Below are 24,470 nucleotides of genomic sequence, written 5' to 3'. Positions count from 1 at the left end.
GTCTGAAGACGACCATTTGCTTTTATACTCTTCAAGTGTTTCAGTGTGGACAACACTTGAGCTCTTTCAGTAGAGGCAATCTCATGTTCCAAGTTACACTTTAAAGTTTGCAGTCTCTGCAAAGAACCAAGTAGTACGTTTTCATGTAGTTTTTAATAATAACATATATTTATTTACATTATAGTCATTCATATGCTACTGAGAGATTTTAAAAGTATACCTGTACATAGAATGATTTCCACCAAAGAAATTCCTACAGCTGTTAATCAATTCTCCTACAAGAAGAAAGCTTTTCCTTCCAATTAAGTTGCTAGCATTAAAAGGCAGTATTCGTAATCTTGCTTTTTCATATCTGTTACTCAGCTCAACAGACGTCTGTTTTTAAATGCCAATCAAGTGAAAAGAATTTGCAAAATTGGGTGCTAGAAGACTCCAAGACTCATGAAAGCCATGTCTCAAATCTTTCTAAAATTTTCACTTTCAACCACATGATGCTTCATTAAAGATCCATTAAAGATCCTTTAAACCTTCTCAACTTTCCATCTCGCAAATATGAGTTCACAGAAAACACCATGGATGACATATCAGGCCAATCTCTACAATTTCTAGTACTCACAAAGCAAGGAAAATGAGTCTGGCACTGCAACGTGAGTCATCCTTCCCTACAAGACAGTATCAATATTGTGCCTCAGGACGGGGTGGTGGTCGCCGCGTGCTGGAAGGGTAATTGGGTAATTGTCTTTCATAAGGGATGGAAAATGCGATGGTCTCACCACCTGTGGGAATAAGTTTCCAGGGAAATCAGCACCTCAAAGAGAGAACTGCAAGTTTTGCTCCAGGTTTTCAGTGAAGCTGTGATTACCTCATTCCCCTTCCAAATGTATTTCCAGTGGTAAAAATGCTTGCACTAATGTCCTGACAAGCTAAACTGCAAATTCTGAATGTGCTTACACAATCTTACTTTCCTGCTCTTATCTGTCAATCCTGTTGAAACTCCTGCTTCATTTCAATGTCATAATTGATGATTTTACCTTAGATGTTCTTTACAGCAGGGTAAGGGTTGTATACTTGCAGTTAAAAGGTATATAAACCCCTAGGTTACTAAGGGAGCCTAGCTACATTACCATAATGTTGCATTTTTAGTACTTTAAGTAATTCAGTGTTCTGAAATAAATAAAATACAAAGTGTTTTTACTGCTCCTAAGTGTCATAGGCAATAAATGTATAAAACTTACTATGTGCACACAAATGTAAATATTCTTTCTTGTACAGAAAATTATCATTTAAGTCAATAGACAAAATATCTAGCTCCATTTACATCCATTTACTCAGGACAATGGTTTCACTTTATACAAAGAATAACAGATTGCAAAGTCATTTGTAACTGGTAATTCCCTAAAAAGTCGAAGACAAAAGGTGCTTTGATCTGCTGACCCGGTTCTGAATTCACAGGAAAACAAAGTTCTCAGAGGAAGCGATCTGAGTTTTATTAAATTGGAGATTCAGACCTTCAATTTATTAAAGGACTTGAGCTGTAATTCTTTGTGCAAGTCACCATACTCAGAGTGGACAATGTGATGGATATCTACACATACACACGGAATAAGCAACCAACACCAGACATCCAAAAATAGCCAACTTCCTTTGTTGCCTGCTGAAGAAGGAAAGTAATTCAAAGGGATTAAATGACAGTAGAAGATTGTTTGAAGTGACATCATCATAGACACAAAGAAGCAAAGCGGTTTCCCACATTTTTCCTTCTCTGAACAACTAGATTAGTTAATATAGCAATAGCTTGATGCCACAATGAGCTCCCAAGACTATTTCCATTGTAGCCAGTATCTCCTCCCATCAGACCAAGCAGGGGAAAGAGGAGGACTCATTTAAACTGACTCTGGAACCAAGTTTTATGGTGGTTTTGGACTCAGCGTTCACTTCTACCAGTTTGGATTTGGTACTTTTCTTTTTTTCTGTGTTAATCTCTCTCCTTTTCTAGTGGTTTACTGGTCTCTCTGTTCCCACTCCCTTTTGTCCTTTGCTCCTTTCACCGTTCACCTCACCTGTCACCTGCTGCTGATGCCTGCAAGACAAACTGAGACTGTTCACTTCAAAGGTTGAGCTGTCAAAAGAAACCCTGCACATGGTGCACAAGTAGATAACTGCATGGTGATACCAGAGCTTCAGCACAGGTTGCCAATACTGAGAGAAATGGAAGAAATGCAGGATTAGGCTGACCTAGCTGTGAAAAGGAAATGTGATTTCCAGTCAGGAGCTATATCCTGACTAAAGTAGATAAGTTATAATGCCAGTGTACAAAGCCTCACCTGATGGTCTTGTACAAGACTGAATATTGGGAAAACAAAACAAAACAAAACAACAACAACAACAAAAGCAAAACAAACAAAAAATACAAAAACAAACAAACCAAACCAAACCAAACCAAACAAAACAAAATGAAAAGAACAGGTAAAATCCAGTCTGGGCAGAGGAAAGCAGCAAAGCAACTACAGCATACACATTCTGCTGCTGTGCTAAGCTAGCTCAGGTACCCTTGCATAGCACTGCACTATTTATCCTACTGCTAAGTCAATGTAGACTCATGATCACTTGATCCAAGAACACTTTCCACAATCTGCTTTTGCATAATTTCCTTGCTTCTTAGTCATTTCAAGGCTAAAAAAGACTTTCATTCTGCTTAAATGCCCTGTTGGGCCCCACTCCTGTCACTCACACAGTACACGACAGTCTCCACCCCCTCTGACAATTTACTAATTTAGGGACCAATCCATCTCTCATTATTTCTCATGCTAAATTTTCCATTGTTTTCAGTAGAACCGTTCCCAGTTTCTTAGGTTTAATTCTGAAAACTTAAGCAATTAGCAAGCTGACGTAGTACAAGCAAGTAACATCCCTAACGTGTGCTAAGCTATTTGGGCTTGCACAACTGATCAATCGAAGAATATTTCTGACCAAATCCTAGACAGAATTTGGCAGATACTTTTGCAGTGATTCATCCATCGCCAAGAGGAGCAAACATTCCTTCTGAAAACAAGCTGCTAAAAAAATGTGCTGTTTGCCTGGTATGCAAGCCTTGCTTGCCTTCTCTGCTCCTTTTGATTTTCTTTACATCTATTCAACTAATACAGCAGATCTATAGATTTTGGACAGATACAACGCTTTTCAAATTTCTTCTTTAGCACACGACAAAAGCGTGACTGACTTGGACAAAAGCCCCCGATCTGCCAGGGGTATTGTACACGCAGTCAGCAGCGCTGCTCTGTTACAATTTTCACTGCACAAAGCGATGCCAGCTAGGAAAGCAATAACATAATAACTTCAAACACGAGGATAAAAAGGAGGATCAAAAGGAGGACCCAAGACCTCCATTGTAAGCAGATGCCATACTCTGCTCTCCTTCTTCTTCTTTTTTTTTATTTATTTTTTGTTATTTATAATGAAGAGAGTGCATGATAGACTAACTAGTTTTCACAGGCATTTGTAAGAGCAGTATCAAAACTGAGCAAATGCTTTCATGCTGAACATTCTGTTCTTATAACCCCAGTGAATTTTATCTTGGAACCTTCAGTCCAGTTTTCCTCTGTTTTTCACTTTGTGTTATCACTTGTAGTGTAGCTATAGCATAGCTGTTTTGGTGCTCTTGTCTGCCCAGCCGGGCTACAGGACGATACCACGCTGGTCAAACAGGGGACCTGCTCTTATCAGCAGGCAGTGACGACACGGGGTCAACCCAACAAAGAATCAGGCTTCTCTTCTGTGACCTTATCCGAGAGAGAGTTATTTCTGGTAGTCCAGAGGAAATCCATCTCAGCTGTTGTCTGAATTACCAAGGCACGAAAGCATGCTTTTCACACCTTATGAAAATTCTTTAGTTGTTTCACATACTTTCAGAGCGATCCAAAGGTGTCGTATGTAATACTGAATGAAGCCACTTGAAGATTCTCAGAAGTCAACTTCAGGTAGGCACATTCAAAAGCACACAATTTGGTCTAAAGATACACTATTTCTCTCTCAGATTTTGAAGCCCTAAGGACATCTTTTCAGTTTGCAAACAGCACAATTCACACCATTGGTCATCCTGCCTACAAAGCCTCTGGATCACCTTGATGCAGAGTGACCAGAGATTAGTAAGCAAATCTGAAGTGCCAGTAAGGGTTTGCTACCATCAGCCCATTTTCAGAAAGCTTCAGTCTTTCAAAAAGAGTAACTATTTCATGGGAGAGGACAGAAAAATTGCGGAAAATCTCAAACTGTAAAGGTGTTCCAGAAACTTTACCTCAAAGCTGCATAGCGGTCACTGGTAGCTCAGTGTTAGGTGTGTACTGAAGACTTTTAGCCTGAAGGATTTATTGGATATTACATTTTACTTAGATATATTTAGATATTAATTTTACATATACTCTGTAGAAGCCAGCAATCTGTATTGTGGCACAACAGAGCCCATTATCATTTTCCCAGAGCAGTCATCTGCTTCAGCTTTTCATCGGTGGTCTGATGTATTAAACCTAAAAATGAATGTCGTAAAATACCCACATAATAATGTGTCTGATGCTCACATACATCCAGGACAACTCAACTATGCAAGTCCAAGACCAGTCTGACCTAGACCAGTCTTCTCACTTACTTTTGATAACTAAACAGAGCTCGTCCCAGTTGCTGAGCAGAGGAGAAGAAAAACTTCCACAGAAAAATCATGTATTTCTGACTAACAAAACATACAAAGTTTGATGCCAATCTTTTCACTGCTCTAGTTCACTTCACAGCTGGAATGTGTTTAAAATACTAAACATTTGATGGATATTTTAGTATCATTATCATTTATTTTATAGTTAATTTAAAATACTAAATCGTATGCTATTCAGCTTTGAAGCTTTCAACATTTATCTCTTAAAATGTGCAAATACTCTTCTATTTGTTATGACTAAGGGACTGTTTTCAGTTCAAGGTCTTCTTTTCAGATGACAATTAATTTCCCAAAATACTGACCTCATCAAACAATAAATGACCTTTTTGAAGTACAAAAAGCATCTATTAGCATATATACTGTGCTGCTAAGATGAGATATTCAGCAAGCACTGCTGACTCTTATGGTATAATTAGTGAGATGAAATACCACTATGTTTTGATTTACTGTTTAAAATTTTTCAAATACTTCCTGAAAATTCAAGTTTAATAGTCATCATACAGGGATTCCTAGCATGGCCCTTCCTGATGTATTGTGGCAACTGAAACTGAGACGCTACAGTATCTTTACACTTTCGTTTATTTATATTTCCTTTTGGAGGAGCCACTGGAGATGGAGAGAGAAAAAGAAAAAAGAAGGCAGTCACTTTGTATTATACCATATAATTTGATAAATACAGCATATGTTGCTCTTTTCAGCTCAGAATCAGAATCTCAGACGCATCTGAATCTTCTTCAGGAATAGAACCAAACTACAAATGATCTGCGCATTGCACTTAATGAATCCAGCTCTGCACCTGCCCCTACATGACCAAAGCCTGTATGCAAAGCTGATCAAACTGTTTCTACACCCTGTCTCCATACAATGCATACCCTTGATTTTTTTTTAAAAATCAAGTTTTGTACTTACATTGCAAGCTGGCACAGGCACCATACATTTGTGCAGTTTTACATACCACTTAGCATACTGGAGCCTGAATCTTTACAAGATGTTGTAGACAAAAATGTTTAGTAACAACGACACCGTAACATCAAGAGGGGCTGTATGTCTGTTGCTAAGCCCCATCCCCTTCCAGGATCTCCTACAGGAGGAATCAACTCCCACAGAATTTTTTTCTGCCTATGAGTCTAACTCACATTCTGGCATCATCTCCTAAAGCAAAACATCCAGAACACTGTCACTGAAACAAAACACACTTACACAGTCCTCTGCAGGGATCCCACACTGAGCTTCTTGTACTTTAGTTTGTACATGGAAGCTGGTAGTTGACGGCACAGCAGATTGAATCTCTCCACCTTGCACTGGGCAAAGTCCCTCACCAGCTGTGGGCGGCAGCAGTGACCGTGCCGCCCGCACATTCCAGCCGGGACACTGCTTGGGGTCACGGGGCCACGCAGCGAAGGGAACCGTCTGCATGCACACGTACCTAACAGGCAGCCCAGAGCAAACTGCCATCACAGAATTAACTTGTATTCATTTCCTTGGTCGTCTCCCCTGTGGCTTGTTTTTCAGTGCAAAGGACATGAACTGAAGGCTGTAACGATGATTACACAAACGCTCGCACATCGTAAAATAAACCTGAGTTTGTGCTGCATATAGAGGCGGAACTTAAAACACTGACTGTGTCAGGGGGAGTTCAACATTTCTAATCGTGCAGCATACGTGATCACAAATACCACTGTTACCACAATTTCAGCAACATCACACTGTCTGAAGCAGCAGAAGCACTCCAAAATTTTAGCCCCTAAATCCAGGCTGTCCTGTGACAGTTCTGTGTTGAAACCATCAACCTCTAATTGTAAACCTTGTTGTCTCTTCTTCTAAGTCATACTTTGAGACCCCTCACTTCACACCGCCCTCCCAAAGCGGCACCTGGCCTGGCTGTGTCCCTCCTTCCTCCACCTCGTCCCGGCTGGTTTGTGCTGCTCCCATCACCCCATCGCCCCGCGTTTCTGCAAACTGACCGGTGCAGGAACAACCAGATTTCACTCATGGTTTGAAGCATGCTGATTTATTATTAATAAATAATAAATAAAAGCTTCTTGGGGATGCTTCTCCAGCAACCCCCTCCCGTGACAGCTACACAGGCATCTACGCACCGCAGCGCTTATGGTTATCCAACCCTCCTTCCCTCAGCGGTCCTATTCCAGCACAACTACTTTAAAGAATAACTTTAAAGATAACAAGAAAATAAAAAGTTCTTCGCATCCGATGCTGTGCAAAAACAGCCCCTTTGGGGGAAAAAAAAAAAAAAAAAAAAAAAACACAAACAGAGCAGCACCACACCAGCCCTGCCACTAGTGCAGCCCCACTCCCTCCACAGCAATAACCGCACCCCGCAGGCGGGGGCACCCCAGCCCTCCCCGGCCCCGCAGGAGAGCTCCAAGTTTCACAGACCCCCAAACCCCCAAACCCCAAGACCCCAAAACCTCATCCCGCCGCAGCCCCCCGGTCCCCCCGGCGGCCGCCTCGCCCCGGGGCCGGCCCCCGCCGCCGGCGCCTCCCCGCCGCGCTGACACCGGGCGAGGCGGGACGGGGACACCGGGCACCCCTCGCCCCCCTCCGGGCCCACCTGCTCGGCGACCCGGTGCCGGTGCCGGTGCCGGTGCCGGTGTCGGTGTCGGTGGTGTCGGGGCCGGGGCGGCGCGGTGCGCTCCTCCCCGGGCAGAGGGCGCCAGGTAGGGCGGCCGCCCGCCTCCCCTCGGGGGAGGTGGGGGCTGGCCGGGAGGCGGGGGAAGGAGGTGTGTTTGCGTGCTTCTGGGGGGAATCTTAAATCTTGAGGGGGTAAAAAGCAGCCCGTCCCGGTCCTCGGGGGAGTAAAAATTAAAGAGTGTTTTAAAAAAGTAGGCAAAAGGAGCCAACGGCCCCGCAGCGCCGGCTGCTGCTGCCTGAGGATGGCACCAGGGTAGCAGCGTGGGTCTCGGCCACGGGTGTGTGGCCATGGACACCATCCCCGTCCCCATCCTTGAAGCATCCTGCTGTGGCATGGTGCCCTGCCGCACAAACAACACCTTGGCTTCTATTTTCAACAGCCCACGGGGAAGCCAAAGCGTTGCCCAACAGCACAGAGAAAGATGCCACTACCCTATCCCGCTACCAAAGGCCATCCGCCTGTTGAACCACGTCTGCCCTTGCAGCAAAGGCCTGTGCTCGGAGCCGGCTACGTGCCCTCGTTTCACACCCTCGCGTCCCAGATTGTGTGCTCAAAATAAAAATAAGTGAAAAATTTCGGTTTGTTCCGGATTTTTTCTTCCAGGCGGTTTCCAGATGGAAATGTTATGGTCTCATCCCAGAGAGGTCTTCCTTGTTTCTGCCGACAAGAGGGAGTTAGTTGCTGCCAAGCGGCCTCCCAGCCTGCTGGAGGAATTGGGCACCCACGTTTTGGCATGCAACAAGTGCTTCATGTTCTCTGGAAGAGAACATGAAAAAAAATGGTTTATTTTTCCTGTTCCTACAACTTTGCTGTCCAGTTCCCAAATCCTTTCACTTCCCACCTAGGTCCAAGATGTAACAACAGAGTTTGTATCATGCAACAGTGACCATCCCAGTCTGTGCAGCCGCATTCAGCTGGTACTGAGATTGTGTACAGGTCTAGTCTGAAACAGTCAACTTTACTCCCAGGACACAGTTCACATGCGTTTAATACAGTGAAGTACACAATACCTGCCACTTGGCTAGTAGGAGCTAGTTTCAGAAACCTGTGGCACATTAAACTTTATTAGAAGAGACCTGCAGGGTTGCATGCCAAGGAATTATAAAAGTCTTCTCTTTCTGTTTCATTTTGAGGTGAAAAGGGAAGAAGCACTCACTTCCTGATGCTGTAGGCACTTCTGGAGTGAACAGTGGTAGTAGAAGAGGCCAAAGTCTTCTATCCGAGATGTTTTGTGAAGGCTTATGCAGTGAAATTCAGTAGAAAACCTCTTTGTAGAAATGCAGTGAAATTCCAGTGAAATCCAATAGAAGACTCCTCCTGTTTTTAAATTGTTCAATACTAAATTATAATTATTTTCAGCAAATATATGATCATTTTTGTTTTTGTTTTTTAAAAAAACAACTTGCTACACTAAGAATATATCTTCCAATCTCCCTTATAATTCCATGGAAGAAAAAGCAAAATCTGAAAGATATTGAACAGTTTAAGATGAGATACAGAGAGTTCCAAGCAGAAGAAGAAGAACTGAATCTTCTATTTGGCATGCTGTTTCTGATTTCGATTACAAAGATTTGGGATACTTTGCTGATGTGTCTCAATGTAGGTACTTGTGAAAGAAAGCACTCACGAAAATATTTTCACATTTTTTTTTTTTCACCTGTAAAAATAGAGAGTTTTGTTGGATTTGTTATTTGGATAATTTTCCAGATTACTGGATCTTTAATTTGTTGATAAGATCCTAGCTATTAAAAGCTTTATAGTATCTCTGAAAGTGAGAGTGCTGTTCATACAGATATCCTCAATCTTGCTTCAAATTTGACCACCATATAGACCACCAGATTGCTCTGTGGCTGCAATTTAGGTCTACACAGGCCAAAAAACCTTCTGAGAACTCCAAACAAGCAGGCAGGTACCTTGCCTAAGCTGAGTTTTGTGCTGAGTTGGATCTGCTGCTAGCTGTAACCAGCCTAGGTGACCTAAAACAAACTTACATGTATTTCTCCAGCAATACTTGATCCTGAGAAGATAGGTTCATGAGAAGATCTGATATTCCAGCTCTAGCTCAATGTTTTACCACATGGGCAAGGTTTTGGGGCTGTTTTTGTTGCTGGTTGGCTGTTAGAAACTGTAAAATGAGGCTTGATGCCTTCTGTGAAACCCTCAGTTAAACCTCAGTTAAAAATGTATTTCCACATTTTCTTGGCCATAAACTTGTACATCATCTAAAAGTCAGTGGGGAAATGTATACGAAGGACATATGGTATATAGACAGAGAAAATGCAGTTTCTACTGGTCTCGTCTTTTGTTGTGTCATTTTAATTGCCTTAAGGAGCTACTACATAAATTTGTTCTTCTTTAATTAATTTAAATATTTAACTAAAGTAGTTAAAATGCAAATGTATCTGGGAGTTGCTGTACAATATTTAGTATTCCTTCAGTTTTGTTTATGTGGCTTAGTGTTGTACTTGATCACATCAATGATATGTACCAATGGTAATATTGTACCCTAAATCTAGGAAAAAATCAATACATTTGACAAATTAAAATATGTTTTAAGACATAACAAAACTACAGATAGGTGAAGGCATTTGTGTGTAATCTAAAAAATAGTTTTGCATTGAAATGCATGAAAACTGAAAGCTTCTATTGCAGAAACAAGTGTTTATTCTTTTTAGCCTGCCATTTGATTATACTTCAAAATACCTTCCAACACCTGAAAGTTGTGTTTCAGTAACAGATTGAGCCATTGTGCTTGATGACTTTATTAGCTCTGGTTCCATGATTAGAAGAGATGCTCCCTTGCGTTAACAGAGATATTCACCTGTATTTGTCTCCAAGTGTTGATCCTTTCTTTTTTATCTGTACAAATTCTGTACTTCCCATTCCATAGAGAGTTAATAATAACTCAAAACCATATTTTTGCTGTAATGCATTTTTCATACGGAATTCCTAAATGTGACTAGGTTGTTTGCTAGAGAACAATGGAACCATGTTTACAAAGGCAGTTTAGACTGCAATACTGAGGAAGTCTGTAGACAAATAATTAGCAGAGATGATTTCCCTAGAGGGGAATATTAGTGTTTACTTATTTTTTTTTTCTTTCTGTGTTTTTAATCTAAATCCTAAAGCCTTACTCCTGATCTTGTTGAACAAGCTGTTTGCTGAGTTCATTGGTAACGTTGTCTAAGTATATTCAGGCTCATAGTAAATAATTAGTACTTACTGTCAGTTGCTTCCATTAATTGTATTTCTTTAGCTTATTTCTGTTTGTGCTGTGGGGTGTCTTAAAAAGTATCTCTTAGCAATAAAGCTCTGCATTTTCTTCAGTGCTTGGTTCTGCCATTCATTTTCTGCATGACCTCTGCGAAAGTACTTAATCGTTCTTAATAGCATGAGTGGAACAAGAACTCATTCATTAATATTTGTGAGGCTGCCAGACGCTATGCTGCTGCAAGCATTTACAGTACTTTACAAAAATTATAATTGCACTACCCAGCTGGTTAATGTTTATCCAGTTATGGAGCGGTTAAACAAAAAGCAGAGAGGCCGACCTACTGTTTTCCCTCGATCAGTATTGAATTTTAAAGAAATTTTTCCATGTTAAAGCCATAGAATTAAGCAGTGGATGAAATACCATTAGCGGGCCTCTGTAGAGAATAATGAGCTGAAAGCATGCCTGGTGCTAGGCTGCAATTAGGGTGAGAAGTGAAATACGGAGAGAATCAGAATACCATTTGCAAATCTCACCTTTCAGAGCATAACCTTTTCATCCCCACCAGGGGGAGCGTACTCGAAGATAACAATTAGCAGGCACAAATACTGGGTTTGAACACGATGGTTTCCTTGTCTATTTCTTGAAATAGAAAGGTACTTTGCGATCTTTGCATGCAAGCAATTTATTTTTTATTTTTTATTTTTTTTTTCCCCCTGAAATTCCTTTTGCTTCAGCTACCACATCGTGGCAAAGAAGCAGCATGAGCGTTTTTCTATATCCTGGGCTTTGAACATATTTTGAACACTTTTTTTTTTCTTCTTTCATTTTTTTTTTTCTTTTTTTCTTAAAACACTAATGTCAAGTACAAGATTTAGCTCAGAGTTTACATAGAGCAGAATGTCAAATTGCAAAGAAAAGTCTCCTACATAATGGCATACACAGCTATTAATGTTGCACATGGAGCTTAGATATTAACATAGTTTAAATGTAGTGTGAGTATGTATCTGTTCATCCTGGGTACAGGTGCCCTGGTAGATCCTACTGCTCCTGATGGTAACTCAGACATAGCTCACTATTCTCAGCAAATTATTGTATTTTGCTTATACTCTGCCTCTGGACTGCCTTTCTTCTCTGTACAGTTCACCACCAGTAAAACCAAAACACTGTTCAACTACACAACCCTTAAAGTCATGCTGATATAGAGGCATTAGTCTACACTGAAGGAGAGTAGGTGATAGGCAGGGAGCAGATCTCACGACTTTTTTGCGTAAGCAAATTTTCATCTTCTCCATGTGGGTATCTTATTGTAAATACTTCAGTTTTTCTTTGAAATAATTGGCTCTTTTTGTCTAAAGAAAGATACAGCTTCATTTGAAACCAAGATTTAAGCATACTGTTAGTAAATACCCATCCAGTTTTTCAATACTTCGCAAGAAAATCTGAGATATTTTACAGTCTGCTGCATGAGAAAATATTCTTATAAGTCTTATTGGAAAAAATGGACCCACATATACTTACCAGTGATGCTATCAACATTTCTATAGGCGTTTAAAGGATTTTTTCACTTTGAAATGTATCATTGAAACACAGAATGGTTTGGGTTGGAAGGGACCTTAAGGATCATCCAGTTCCAATGTCCCTGCCTGTGGCAGGGACACCTCCCACCAGACCAGGTTGCCCAAAGCCCCATCCAGCCTGGCCTTGAACTCTTTGGGGAAGGGGCATCCACAGCTTCTCTGGGCAACCTGTGCCAGTGCCTCACCACCCTCTGAGTAAAGAATTTCTTCCTTATAAAAAATTTATTGGTTTAGATTCTAAGCTAAATCTACCGTCTGAATCTACACTAAGGTCTCCCTGGGCCCAGCCTGTATTTGTGCTTGGGATTTCACTGACCCTGTTGTAGGACTTTGCATTCAGCCTTGTTGAACTTCATGAGGTTCACATGGGTCCCCTTCTCAAGCCTATCCAGGTCCCTCTGGATGGCATCCCTTCCCTCCAGTGTGTTGATTGTACCAGCCCAGGGTAGCGAGCTTGCTTTGTGCCCTCCTTGCTGCCCTCAGGATCCATTTCATGGTCCCTGAAGCCAAGGCTGCCCATGAGCTCCATATTCCCCACCAGCCCCTCCTTGTTGGTGAGAACAAAGTCCATTGTAGTACCTCTCCTTGCTGCTCCTCTATCACTTGGAGAAAGAATTTGTCACCAACACATCCCAGGAACCTTCTGGATTGCTTAAGCCCTGCAGTGCTGTCCCTCCAATGGATATGGGGGTGGCTGAAGTCCCCTGTGAGGACCAGGGCTTATGAACACGAGGCTGCTTCCATCTGTCAGTAGAGGGCCTCATCTGCCTGGCCTTCCTGATCAAGCAGCCTGCAGCATATTCCTGCTATAATGTCCCCTGTCCCTGCCCTCAAGTAATCCCAACCCTAAACTCTGTCAGCTCCTCACACACCCCCAGGCAGAGCTCCAGGCCCTCCAGCTGCTCACTGACACAGAGGGTGACGCTCCCTCCTCACCTCCCCTGCCTGTCCTTCCTAAAGAGCCAACTCCTCCTTTATTGCCCATGCTACGTGGTGTAGCTGATATCTCTCCCGGCCCCTGAGAGCACTTAAAGCACTTCAGGCTCATTGTGGGGATCTGAAGAAGGGAGTGCCCTCTGCTGCACTGTATGCAGATAGGATTTTTAATCAAATTGTTGGAGGAGAAAGACTACACTTGAACAACTATCATCACATTCACTGTCAATATTCTCAGCAGCAGTTACTGATATTATCTCCCTCTGGTTTTGTCCCAAATCACATTACTATTTTCAGTCATTCATTGAGATGAAATTCAATAATAATTTATTATCATGGAGTACTTCTAAGCAAAGAGTTTCTTCTCAGAACAAATATGAAGTAAACGATACAGCTTGTGGCGTGACATTCAGATACTATTACCAGCTACCATAAGGCAGGGCTGAAGAAGATTATAATGGATAATTTCAGAGGAATGGCTGTTGAGGAGGAAATAAATAAGAATAATTGAGAGTAGAACACAGGTCTTGCAAGTGGAAAAATAGGAGTCACAAACTGTGAGCAAGAGAGAATTTTACAGCTGCAAACACAGCGCCAAGATGCTATTACAGCTGGCCTGGGCAGCTCTTTGGAAAGGTACTTCAGCAAAAGGGAATGTGTCGTGGTGAAGGGCAGGAGAAATGAGTCCACTGAGCGTCAGAGCACTGAAATGCTGTTGGGCTGGACCCTCAGATGGATAGGACATCTTTAGATATTCTTGGAAGGAACACGAGAATTTTCTCTTACATTTATGTGGTTGCTGAAGAGACCATACCAGAGGCAGCTGGGAAAAAGGTTGTTGGAAGAGGGAGGCAATTAGATAAGCAGATGGAGGGAAATAATAGCTTCTGTTGGTCATATCCACTGCTTACATTTCTTGCTCTGTAGTTGTATGCCTTTCAGACTGGACTTTCACAATACAGAGCTAGAAAAAAAATGGAAATTAGGAAATATAGCAAATATGTATGGACAAAGGTATTTCTACCTCCTACACCAATCTTGTGTTCAATTGTGCTGGACAAAGCACAGGAAGCAGGGAAATCAGTATAGAACAGTGTGCTGCATGTTTACCTTCCTCTCCCCCCCCCCCCCCCATAAAACCCTGTAGAAGTTCTTCACAAAAGGTGTTCAAGGCCTCAAATCTGTAGCAGGAACTGTGTCTATTTTACTGAAATTTTTATCTCACTACATGGAAACACATTATTTTTTTTTTCAAAACAGAACTTGACAAGGTATTGGCAATAAGCGTCAAAAGAAGAAGACTGGATTCTCCTCTTCATTCTCTTCTGTGTTTTTTTTTTTTTTTTTTTTTTTTCTTTCTCTTTTCTCTCTCTCTCTCTCTCTTTTTTTTTTTTTTTTCTTAAGATATTTTTTTTCTATTTATGGCAATCTGACACGATAATTTCTGGGAGTTGGTGGCGTTCCCATAGAAACAGCCTTGATTTGATGATATCACTGCAAGTTGCTGCAGTTATTCTGCTATGTTCTAATTAAAATAAAATCTTCCTAGATGAATTACATTTAAATTTTCAGACATTTTTCTAGGTGATTGGACACGTAAAATCTCCATTTTTCTTTTGACCATGTCTGTCTAGGAGCCAAAAGATTTGTGGTGATCAAGACGCCATTCTTTTCAAAGCAATCTTTTTGTCTCAGTTCTCCAGCGTTCATAAAACCCAAGTGGGCTTTTATAGCTAATAATAGTAGTTATAAGTGGCTCTAAGTGATTTGTGGAATAAGAGCTGGAACTATTACGTGCCACCGAGGAGCTGCTTCTTTTACTCACCGTTTAATACTTTGCAATAACAACTGTTTTTGTTTCAGAATCTCAATGCACTTTCTGTTGTTGTGACTTAGAGTGCTAATGAATTCTGTATTAAAAGCCAGATGTTGAAGTGTCTGGGATGAAATTCTCCAGAGAATGAGTTCAATTGCCATGCAGTAACTGTCCTGAAAGTGTTGTAAAGGGCACGATGTGTCAAAAACACTCTCTTTTTCATTTTGCTTGCATCCATTTTCCCTGGAGGGCATAGAAAAGGCTTAATTGCCAACTCATCTTTTTCCAGATACTGTGATGAAAATAAAATTGTGGGCTTTTTCTCATTGTGAAATGCCTGAAGTTAGAGGATGGAAGGACAAACAGAAAGTGGTATTGAAACAGATGGATTCCTCTGAGTTTGTGCAAGCTCGAGAGAGACCCACTGTGGTTTTTACTGATGCAGAAAAAGATGCCTCATCTCTGGCAAGAAAAAAATGCTGTTGTGAAATTTGCTACCATCCTGTTTAAGGAGACAAAACACAAAGCAAATAACCCAGCTCTCAGTCTAGATTTCTCCACCTGTGGCAAGCTGCCCCACAGGGCCACAACCATTAGAAAATCTCAATAAAAAGCAGCATGATTAACACCACAACTTTCATGTCTCTCTAAGAAAATTAAGATAAAAACATATTTTTCAGAGACAGTAATTTTTTAAAATGTGAAACTCCCACAGGTGGAGAACCTAAGAACAAAATTTGGGGCAATATCTTATTTTCCACTTCTCAATTACAAATTTATTTTTCCCATTAAACTTCTCCCATCGAATTCCTTTTCCCATCAAACTTGTCATCAAATTCCCTTTCATTTAGTGCTATTATTTCGCTTTGTCATTGGTTTTGATCATACAATTAGCAAGTCAAAATGCTCGTCCTCAGATAAACTCTGGTAAATAAAGGAACTTTACATGAACATGAAGTAAAGTGTGTCAAAAAGACGAATACATTCTTAGAGGATTCTGCAATAGTAGATGTGTTGGGGCTGAGCTCACCTCTTTTTTCTGAGGCTGGAGTGTTTTTTGTAGTGGGATCAGGGAAAGTTGTCTGAGAATCCTAGATGTTGCTGCATTTAAAAAAAAATAATATTAAAAAACAGGAATATTTTTTTTCCTTAGAATGTGCTGCAGTATCCAGAGCCATCCAATCATCTCATTTCATAAGCACGACACGCACTTCAACTAAAAAGCTAAATGAATAAATAAACAAAACAAGCACAGATTAAATCATTTCTAATTGAGTTTCCAAGGTTAGCAAAAACACACTGCTCAGAGGAACAGCTCAGCACTAATCTGACTAATTATGCCAGCGTTTAGTATGAGGGGGCTGCAGAACAGGAAGGTCCTCCCAAGAAGACACCCTGGTAGCCTGTGGTTTCCTTTCTCTCTAGAAACTTCTGCAGCAGGGTGGGTGCCAGGCTCTGTGGGTGCTCTGCAGAAACCCAGAGCTGCCCGTTTCACCAGCTGAAGCAGCCCTAGCACAGTGGGCCGCACAACCCTGGAGAAAAAGAGCAGCTGGTGCGTTGCTAGCCATCAGCCAACACCTCTGGTCTGCGATGGCTGCCAAGCCCATGGCCAACTGGAAAGTCATTAAGAAAACACACTTTGAGAGTTTCCAGGAAACAAGGTCACCACCTCTTCACAGGTTATGACATTTCTTCTTACCCAGCAGGCAGCTATTTTGTCTTAACAGCTAATTTCTGTCTTTTCTATTCCCTCTAGTGCTCTCCATCATGTTGAATACTGCCCTCTTCTCCAGCTGGAGGCAAGTTTTGGAGTCCCCGCTAAAAAAGAGAGGGATTTGGATGTAGAATTCACCAAAATCAGGAGTTTCACACAAAGTGGCTTCTACCACAGCTAACGCTTTTAATGTAGTCAATGCTCTGTGTTTCACAGATCTTCCTCGACACGTCTTTGAGGTCAGGTATGCTTATTTTTCATTCTGCTCTGTTACAGACTGCACACTTATTTCACTTCTTCCAAAGATTTCTGGGCTTTTAATTTGGTATTTGTAGCAAAGACAGAAAAAATTACTTTGGGGTTGACTAGAAAACTTAATTTTTTAAAATAACAGTTCACAAATACGCTCTAAACTAAACACAACTTCATTATTTTGGAGGGTGGTTCATTTCCTTGTGAGATTTAATAAAAGTAAAAACAGTTTGGAATGAAATGAGAATATTAGGCAAAGCATTGTGCTTACACCACAGTCAGCTCACGGCATCTTAGCAGTGTAAACAGAAATGAATTTTGCTATCCATAGAAGAGGATTGGGGTCTTCCTACCACAGGAGTGAGGGAGAGGAAGGACAGACCTGTGATGAAGACCTGAGAGGACAGTTCAGGACTTGCTACTGCCAGAGGAATAGGAGAGAATAATGTCCTGAAATAGCTCATTCCCTTTCCTAACCAACCATTCTGATACAGTTTTCAGTCTGGCTTTGACAAAGTGAGAAGCAAGTGCATGGATGTCTGCTGGCTGTGTAGCTCTCATAGTCCGTGCTGCTTATCATGGATCTAGAATCATAGAATCGTTTAAGTTGGAAAAGAACTTCAACATCACCAAATCCAACCATCAGCCTGACTTACTGAATCCCATCACTAAACTATGTTCCTAAGTGCCATGTCCACACATATCTTAAATACATCCAGGGATGGGGACTACCATTTCCCTGGGCAGCCTCTTGCAAAGCTTGACCACCCTGTTCATGAAGAAATTCTTCCTAAGATCCAAGCTAGACTTCCCCTGGCACAACTTGAGACCTAAGTACATATCCAGCTTTCAGTTGGGGTACAGGAAGCCTGTGTTCAGGCTTAAACTTTATTTAACTCCAGTTACTGGAGCTGGGACTGGAAGTCACAGAGGAGTGCCTTGAACAGCACTGTTGCTCATGCTCTGGCCCAAAGAACATCTGAACCGTAAGAAGGACTTGTGTGGGAAGGGCTGTGAGAAAAGTCTTGTTGCCTTGGTCTTTGGCATTAAACCTGGATGTTATTCTTCATTCCCAAAGCATGGCATTATTCTTGATTCTCACAAAAAATCCAATTTTTTCATTCTGCTTTTCCCCTCATTCACCACACAACTGAGATTTATATTGAATATATTGATATGCTTTTATGTCATCTGTTCCCACCCTTATTGAAGCATTTCCCTGCAGCAGATGCATAAATTTGAACTAAACCTTCAAAAGACAGAAGAAAGTGGTTTTCTTTTGTCTTCTGAATAAAATTATGATTTCTTTTCCTAGTTTTTAAAGTTCTGTATGTTTTTATGGAGCTCTGCCAATCTGATCCATCTATTCAGTGTCTATTTCTGCAACCTTAGGACTTACACACACGACTGAGCATAAGTTACTGCACATGAGTCAAGCCATGGCAACTGCCCTGTGTTCAGGCTTAGCCCACAGCAAATGCAATGGAATGTGAGTTATCTTAAACCTCTTTCATGATGGGCTTATCTTTCCTCTGTACTTTCCTGGGATGCTGCTGGGTATCATTATTTCTGTTGCAGTGATTTCTCTATTTCTCTATACCCCCCATCCTGTTAGTAAATAAATCACCTCCTGCTATACAGTTAAACTTTAAAATCTTTCCTTTTTTATTTTGTTTTAATTGACAGCCTCTGCAAATACCTTACCATCCTTTTATGTGGATGTCTGTTGTAAACATTATAGTCTGGTTAGAAGAAGCTTTTCAGTGCAGGAAAAAGAAAGAAGAGTGAATGCCAACCAGTCTGTACATAGAGGCAGAGGATCGCTTTCTAAATGAGCACCAGCTGTATAACAGACCTCTCATCTTACCTGAATGCTGATGTGTCAGACTGCAAAGGTTTGATAAAAATGATCGACGAAGAGGGGCGTACAATGGGGGCACCCAAGAGCAGGAGGTCACCTGATAGATGTGAGACCAAGACTCCTGCTGCTTTGGGGTGGCCTCGATGTAGCCCTTCTTTGGTTATGGGGTGGCTGTTAGAGGCACAGTCAGGGCCGCAGGCTGCGAGTCAGGTGCATTTGTATTGCAAATGTTAGAGGTGCAGGCTCCGCAGGGAGGAATAGGTTAATGTAATGCAAAAAGGGTCTGGAAAACAGCAAGTCTAATTATTACAGTTGTGCAACTGAAGTAAAGAGAGGAGTGTGACTATGAAGGGCTCGGATACCAGATGAATGAGCAGAATGTCTGTAGTCCATCCAGGTACTAAGAATGGCCTACAAAAGATACATGTAGTATCACATTTGTAGATTGGGACAAGTCCAGCTACAGCATGGAAAGATAATGGCCTGTCCTGTGTACCCACTTATTGCTAAGACCCGGAGCTTGTGTGCAACCTTACACAAGCTTAAGTGTGTTAAGTATTTTACCATTTAGAAAGCACACCATAAGGGAAAATACCCAGTAATACGACACAAGGCATAAGGAAATAAATAGATGTATACAAAAGGGACTTTCAGCTTAAGGGTTATGGGATTCAGGTAGCTGGACAGCAGGCCACTGCCTGATTGACAGTAAACCATTGCTGTTTGTTATCCTGTCTTAATAAGGTAAGCCCAGTGATAAATCTGGTGTCAAGTTGAGCTCTGTGGCAGAGCAAGGCTGTGAGTGAATTTGGTTCCTGGGAAAAAATAGGATTTGAAATCAATTTAGGAGCATCCAATTGTGGCTCAGCAGCTGCACCCTGGAGAGCCAGGCGCAGGCGGGAGGTGTGCCTTGGGGGAGCAGCCAGTGCAGAGGGCTGTGGGAGGAAATCAGGCGAGAAAGCATTGTTCTCATGGCATGAAACACGACAGGTCTGAAACAAATCACCTGGAGTGTTTTAAACCAATGTCTTCTCATCCATGTTTTTAGCCTATGGGGCCTTGGCTTATCCTGCTAACACACAGAGATGGAGCTAAAGCAATTCCAACATCCAGGCCCTCTCTACAATCCCAACTCAACCTTCTTTCCAAAAATGAGCTATATATGGAAGAAACATGGATCAGATTTTTGCATCTCAGGGTCTTCCCTGCTGTTTACTCTAGGTATATTCTTCCCTCACTGTTTGTGTAACGAAATGCAGCAGTTGTTTAGTAGCCTACTGTGAAATGAAGAATGAGACCACCTGTCAATGGCTGGTGGAGCTGGGTGCAGCAAAATCCTCCTGCCAAGTCACCAGGAGGCTGCCACATGTTCAGAAGAGGTTAGTGCAATCATGGGACACCAAAAATCTGCCCTGAATCTGCAGTCAGGTGATTACTTTCTGTAAGTGTTTTTATTTCTTTGACAGATTGTTCATTGCAGCACTGGGTCTGTGAACAGTTGGCCTGCTTGACTGCTTTGTTACTTTAACATTAATGAAATAGTATAAACACATTATAATCAAGGAATTTGCACAGATTAAATGGAAGTAATCAAACACTGCCTTAGACCCATGAGCGGATCTTTATATTCAGAGACAGTTGCCAAAATTGTGACTATTTTCATCATACTCTCCTACACAGAGAAATAAAATCTGTGCTTTACATGTAAAATTTCCATGAATGTAAATGCATATGTAAAAAGGAAAATGATTTGGTTTGACATAAATGTGGTTGTCATTACTGTAGCAGAGTATACACACACACAAACACAAGAGGATGCTGGTAAAAGAAAAAAAAATCCTCATTTTCTACTTCAGTCTCTCAACATGGCTCAAGCTGACAAAAGGATTAACAATCTAGTCACATCACAGAGGTTAGATGTCACAAATGGACACAGCTTCTATTGCAATTACCGTAGAAATAAGAATAAAGGCAAAGAGACGAAGAGATCATTTTGATAGTGTTGTTCATAGCTCTTTATTCATTGAACCACTAGAAGTCTAAGCGCACCAATTCATTGTTCAATCCCTTGGCCAAATTTCATCTGCTTGAAGTAGCCAAGTCTGGCTGAACTGAAGTGCAAAGCCCCACGCGGTATGTGCTATAGATCCCATCTGTGCTGATTCACAGAGGCATATTACAGCTTGCAGCTGCGATGTGGTAACTCTTCAGCTCATACTGCAGCAGCACATAGATCCTCAAGGTTTGTTTCCCCCGAGGTCCCTGATTCACTCTGCAGTGTATCAGTCAAGACAGAAGGCTGCACACAAGCTTCCATTGAAAAAAAAAATTAAAAAATTAAAAAAATTGCATGCAAGACCTTGATATGATTGAGGATTGGTAAGATAGCCTAGTAAATATGATTAGACAGCACCACATCCTCGACAGCCTGCATCAGCAGGTTTTGATGTCCATGTAGTGGACTGGGGCATTAACTTTGGACAGCATTTCCACTAAGCAAAACTTTACACTAATCAAGGAATCACAATTGTGTGATCAAATTGCAAGCACAATTTTTACAACAAGGTGCGCAAATCAGGCAGTTTAATCCACCAACAGCTACATGAGCAGAGGGCAGATAATACACTGAGACTGAGGTGCTTTGCATCATTGTTCCCTCCTGCTGCCCACTTTACCTCTAGATTTTGTACCACATAACCTATATCAGCAAATACAGTTAAGCCAATACGTGCTAACCATCATCTGGATAAAATAAGGTAGATCTAATGCCCTGAATTTAGAATTTCTTCCCAACCAGTGTTCATTTGCACCAAGGCTTCTGTCATAATCCAGTATAATCCTCACCAATTTGTATGACCCCATGAGTGCTGGAGTCTTACATCTCCCACACTCTTTGTGACTGCACCCTGCTCATTACACTACAAATCGTCGGCTACACCCTGTTCCTTGAAGCAACAGGAAGCGTTAAGCTCTGGCATTCCTCCCAGGCCTTAAACAAACACGTACCTGGGAACACGGTTTCATGAACATATTCCAACTATGAGTAACGTTTGTATAACTACACGCGTGATAAATCATCGGGGTATTTTAGTTTTGTCACCATAACTTCAGGACACAAAGTGTTCATGCTGTGCAACTGTGGCACTGGAGCAGCCACATCTGGGACACTGCTGTGATACCTATGCTGTGATTGCAGCTGGAGCTTGCTTTGAGATTGAACTTCCTCTGGAACTAGATGAAGTTGGACCTAAGTGTGAGATCTGTCTTCAAAGATCAAGTTTCCACTGCCATCTTAGTGTAAAATTTCCTTCAGGCCTGCTCCGGTGAGGCCTTGCAGTGGCCCTCAAGAGGAGGCCTGTTCCTATCAGCAGTGTGCTGAATGCCCTTTGCTGACACATAAACCAAAGTAGCCTGCGTTGGGACATTCACTCAAAACAGGGTTCAATACAGTTACAAGAAGCTCTTTTTTTTTCAGAGACTGAGGGAAAAACCATCTTGTGTGTGTGTGTTTCCACTTTTGCAGCTGATTGCATTGGGTGATATATGCGGTTGGTCACATCACAATGAATTACCTACAGGAACATTTCATGATGATAAGGTTCATGGTTCACTGGAGACATAAAAGACTTTCTTTGTTTAAGTGCCCAGAAAGAAGTTGCTCTTTGGCATTTTTATTTTTCTTTGAATAAATCATGTGAAACTAGAGACTTGTCCCCCACCTCGTGTGTGACATTTTAAAAAACTGGGATAAACAGGAGAGGATTAATGATTATGTAAGCACTGCATTTCACAAAGGGCAGGATCCCAACCACCCTCACTTTTGTTAGGTGGCAGATCTCAGCCTGCAGAAATTCTGGATGAAATTACTTCTCACAAAGTCCAGCGTCAGGGGAGGGATGGGCCAGGAGCTGGCCACCTCTGATGGTGTAGCTGCTCCTAAATCCAAATTTTCTGAGGACCATGTTTTCCTTAGTTATAGCTAACTTTAATGATCAGTCAATAATGTGATACCAGAGAAGGACTGGTGATTGCAGAGCCCTCCAATCATACTGAGGAACACAGAATCAAATTGATCAAAAATAAATAAATAAATAAATAAATAAATAAATAAAAAAATTAAGGATGACTTTAAAGGATTTGCTAGTGGTAACCCCAAGCATTAAGATAATCTAAAAGAGTTACAAATATCTGTCAGCTACGTAGAAGAACTAATTATACTAATTTCATGGGTGTAGTTGGAAAGAGCCATTGGAGGCCATCTGGTCCAGCCTGACTGCTCAGGAAGGGACATGTAGAGCAGTCTGTCCAGGACCACATGGGGACATCTTTTGAGTATCTGTGAGCCTCAGGACCCCACAACCTCTCTGGGCAACCTGTTCCACTGCTCAATGATCTACACAGTAAAGAAGCATTTCCTCATGTTCAGGTAGGAACTCCCATGTTTCAGTTTGTGCCTTTTGCCTCATCTTATCGCTGAGCATCACTGAAAAGAACCTGTCTCCTTCTTCTTTCAATCTTCCCTTCAGATATTTATACACAATGATGAGATTACCCCGAGTCTTCTCCGGCCTGAGTAGTCCCAGCTCTTTTGGACTTTATTCATATGCTCAGTCAACTTTGTGGCCTTTCACTGGACTCTCTCCAGTACATCCATGTCTTCTGTACTGGGCAGCCCAGAACTGGGCACAGTGCTCCAGGTGTGGCCTCACCAGTGCAGAGCAGATGGGGAGGATCACCTCCCTTGACCTGCTGGCAGCACTCTTACTAATGCCATAAAGGTTCATCTTCAACTTGGTGTCCACCAGGACCCTCTATAAGTAATCCTGTTTCCACAGCTTACTAGTAACATGAATCCACTTTAAAAATAATATTAAAAATACATTTTCCTTACTATTTGCTTTACATATATTATTATAGAGATATTTTGACTGCACAACCATTTCTAAACATTGCTACGCACACTGCTTCTGTCTATGGGAGCTGAAAAATGGCATTAATTCTCTTTTGCCACAGGGTGGCGATCTCTTAAAATTTATGAAGGCTCAAAGTTACCTTGAGCTTTTTATTTCTGTGTTAAGTAAAGGAAAACTCAGAAATAAGACTTTAATACTTCTGATAATACTTCTGGCTAAATTGAAAACAATAGCACAATTTTATAATATCAGCTATGTTAGAGGATTGCTGTGCTGCACAGTTCATTCTGATTGCACAGAAGAAGGAAAGGGCTTTCTGCATATCCAGATGTAACTTGCAGTCTTGGAGAAATGTTTAGGTGTAAATCCTCTCTGACTGACATCCATTTAGAAGTGAATCATACCTGCTTTTTGATCACTGGGTGTGATTTTGTTGACCCGGACACATTTATACACAAACAAAACTTTCCTACGTGCACCCTGGAGGGACTTTGTCATGTCAAAAAGTCCCAATGGTGCATATATTTATTATAAGGATTAAGGAAGATGTAGACACACCTAAATTAAATCAAGCTTTCTAGGTGCACAACTTCACACTAGCTAATCTGTCTTTGAATTTGTCTTCCCTTTTATAGAGTTTTGCAAATTTTATTAAAATGAAAGCAAACTGTGACTGTCTTCTCACAAAACAGTGCTGCTTCATAAAGCCAAAGCCTTTATCATTTTGGCCATACTTTCAGTACATATAATGCTGCTGTACCTGTTATTTACCCTCCCACTCTACATTCAAGAGTCACAGTGGAGTATCCAGTTAAAAGAAATGTTTCCTCAC

The 24,470-nt window shown here is 41.4% G+C and overlaps 1 protein-coding gene across 3 annotated transcripts in view; it reads right to left on the bottom strand.

Moving 5' to 3' along the window:
- WIPF3 (WAS/WASL interacting protein family member 3) overlaps positions 1–7,389 on the bottom strand; it is a 38,382-nt gene extending 30,993 nt beyond the window's left edge. For 2 of the 3 annotated variants that reach the window (XM_084507801.1, XM_084507797.1), the window contains exon 1: positions 7,275–7,389. The gene's annotated coding sequence lies outside the window, so the exon portion shown is untranslated. Of the gene's footprint in view, positions 1–5,902; positions 6,019–7,274 lie in introns of those variants that run through there. The other variant, XM_084507798.1, reaches the window with a different exon arrangement.
- Positions 7,390–24,470: the final 17,081 nt, after the last annotated feature.

This window comes from Aythya ferina, assembly GCF_964211825.1.
Source record: "Aythya ferina genome assembly, chromosome: 2".
In the NCBI taxonomy this organism is placed as follows: domain Eukaryota; kingdom Metazoa; phylum Chordata; class Aves; order Anseriformes; family Anatidae; genus Aythya; species Aythya ferina.
This window is presented reverse-complemented; position numbering and strand designations above follow the sequence as displayed.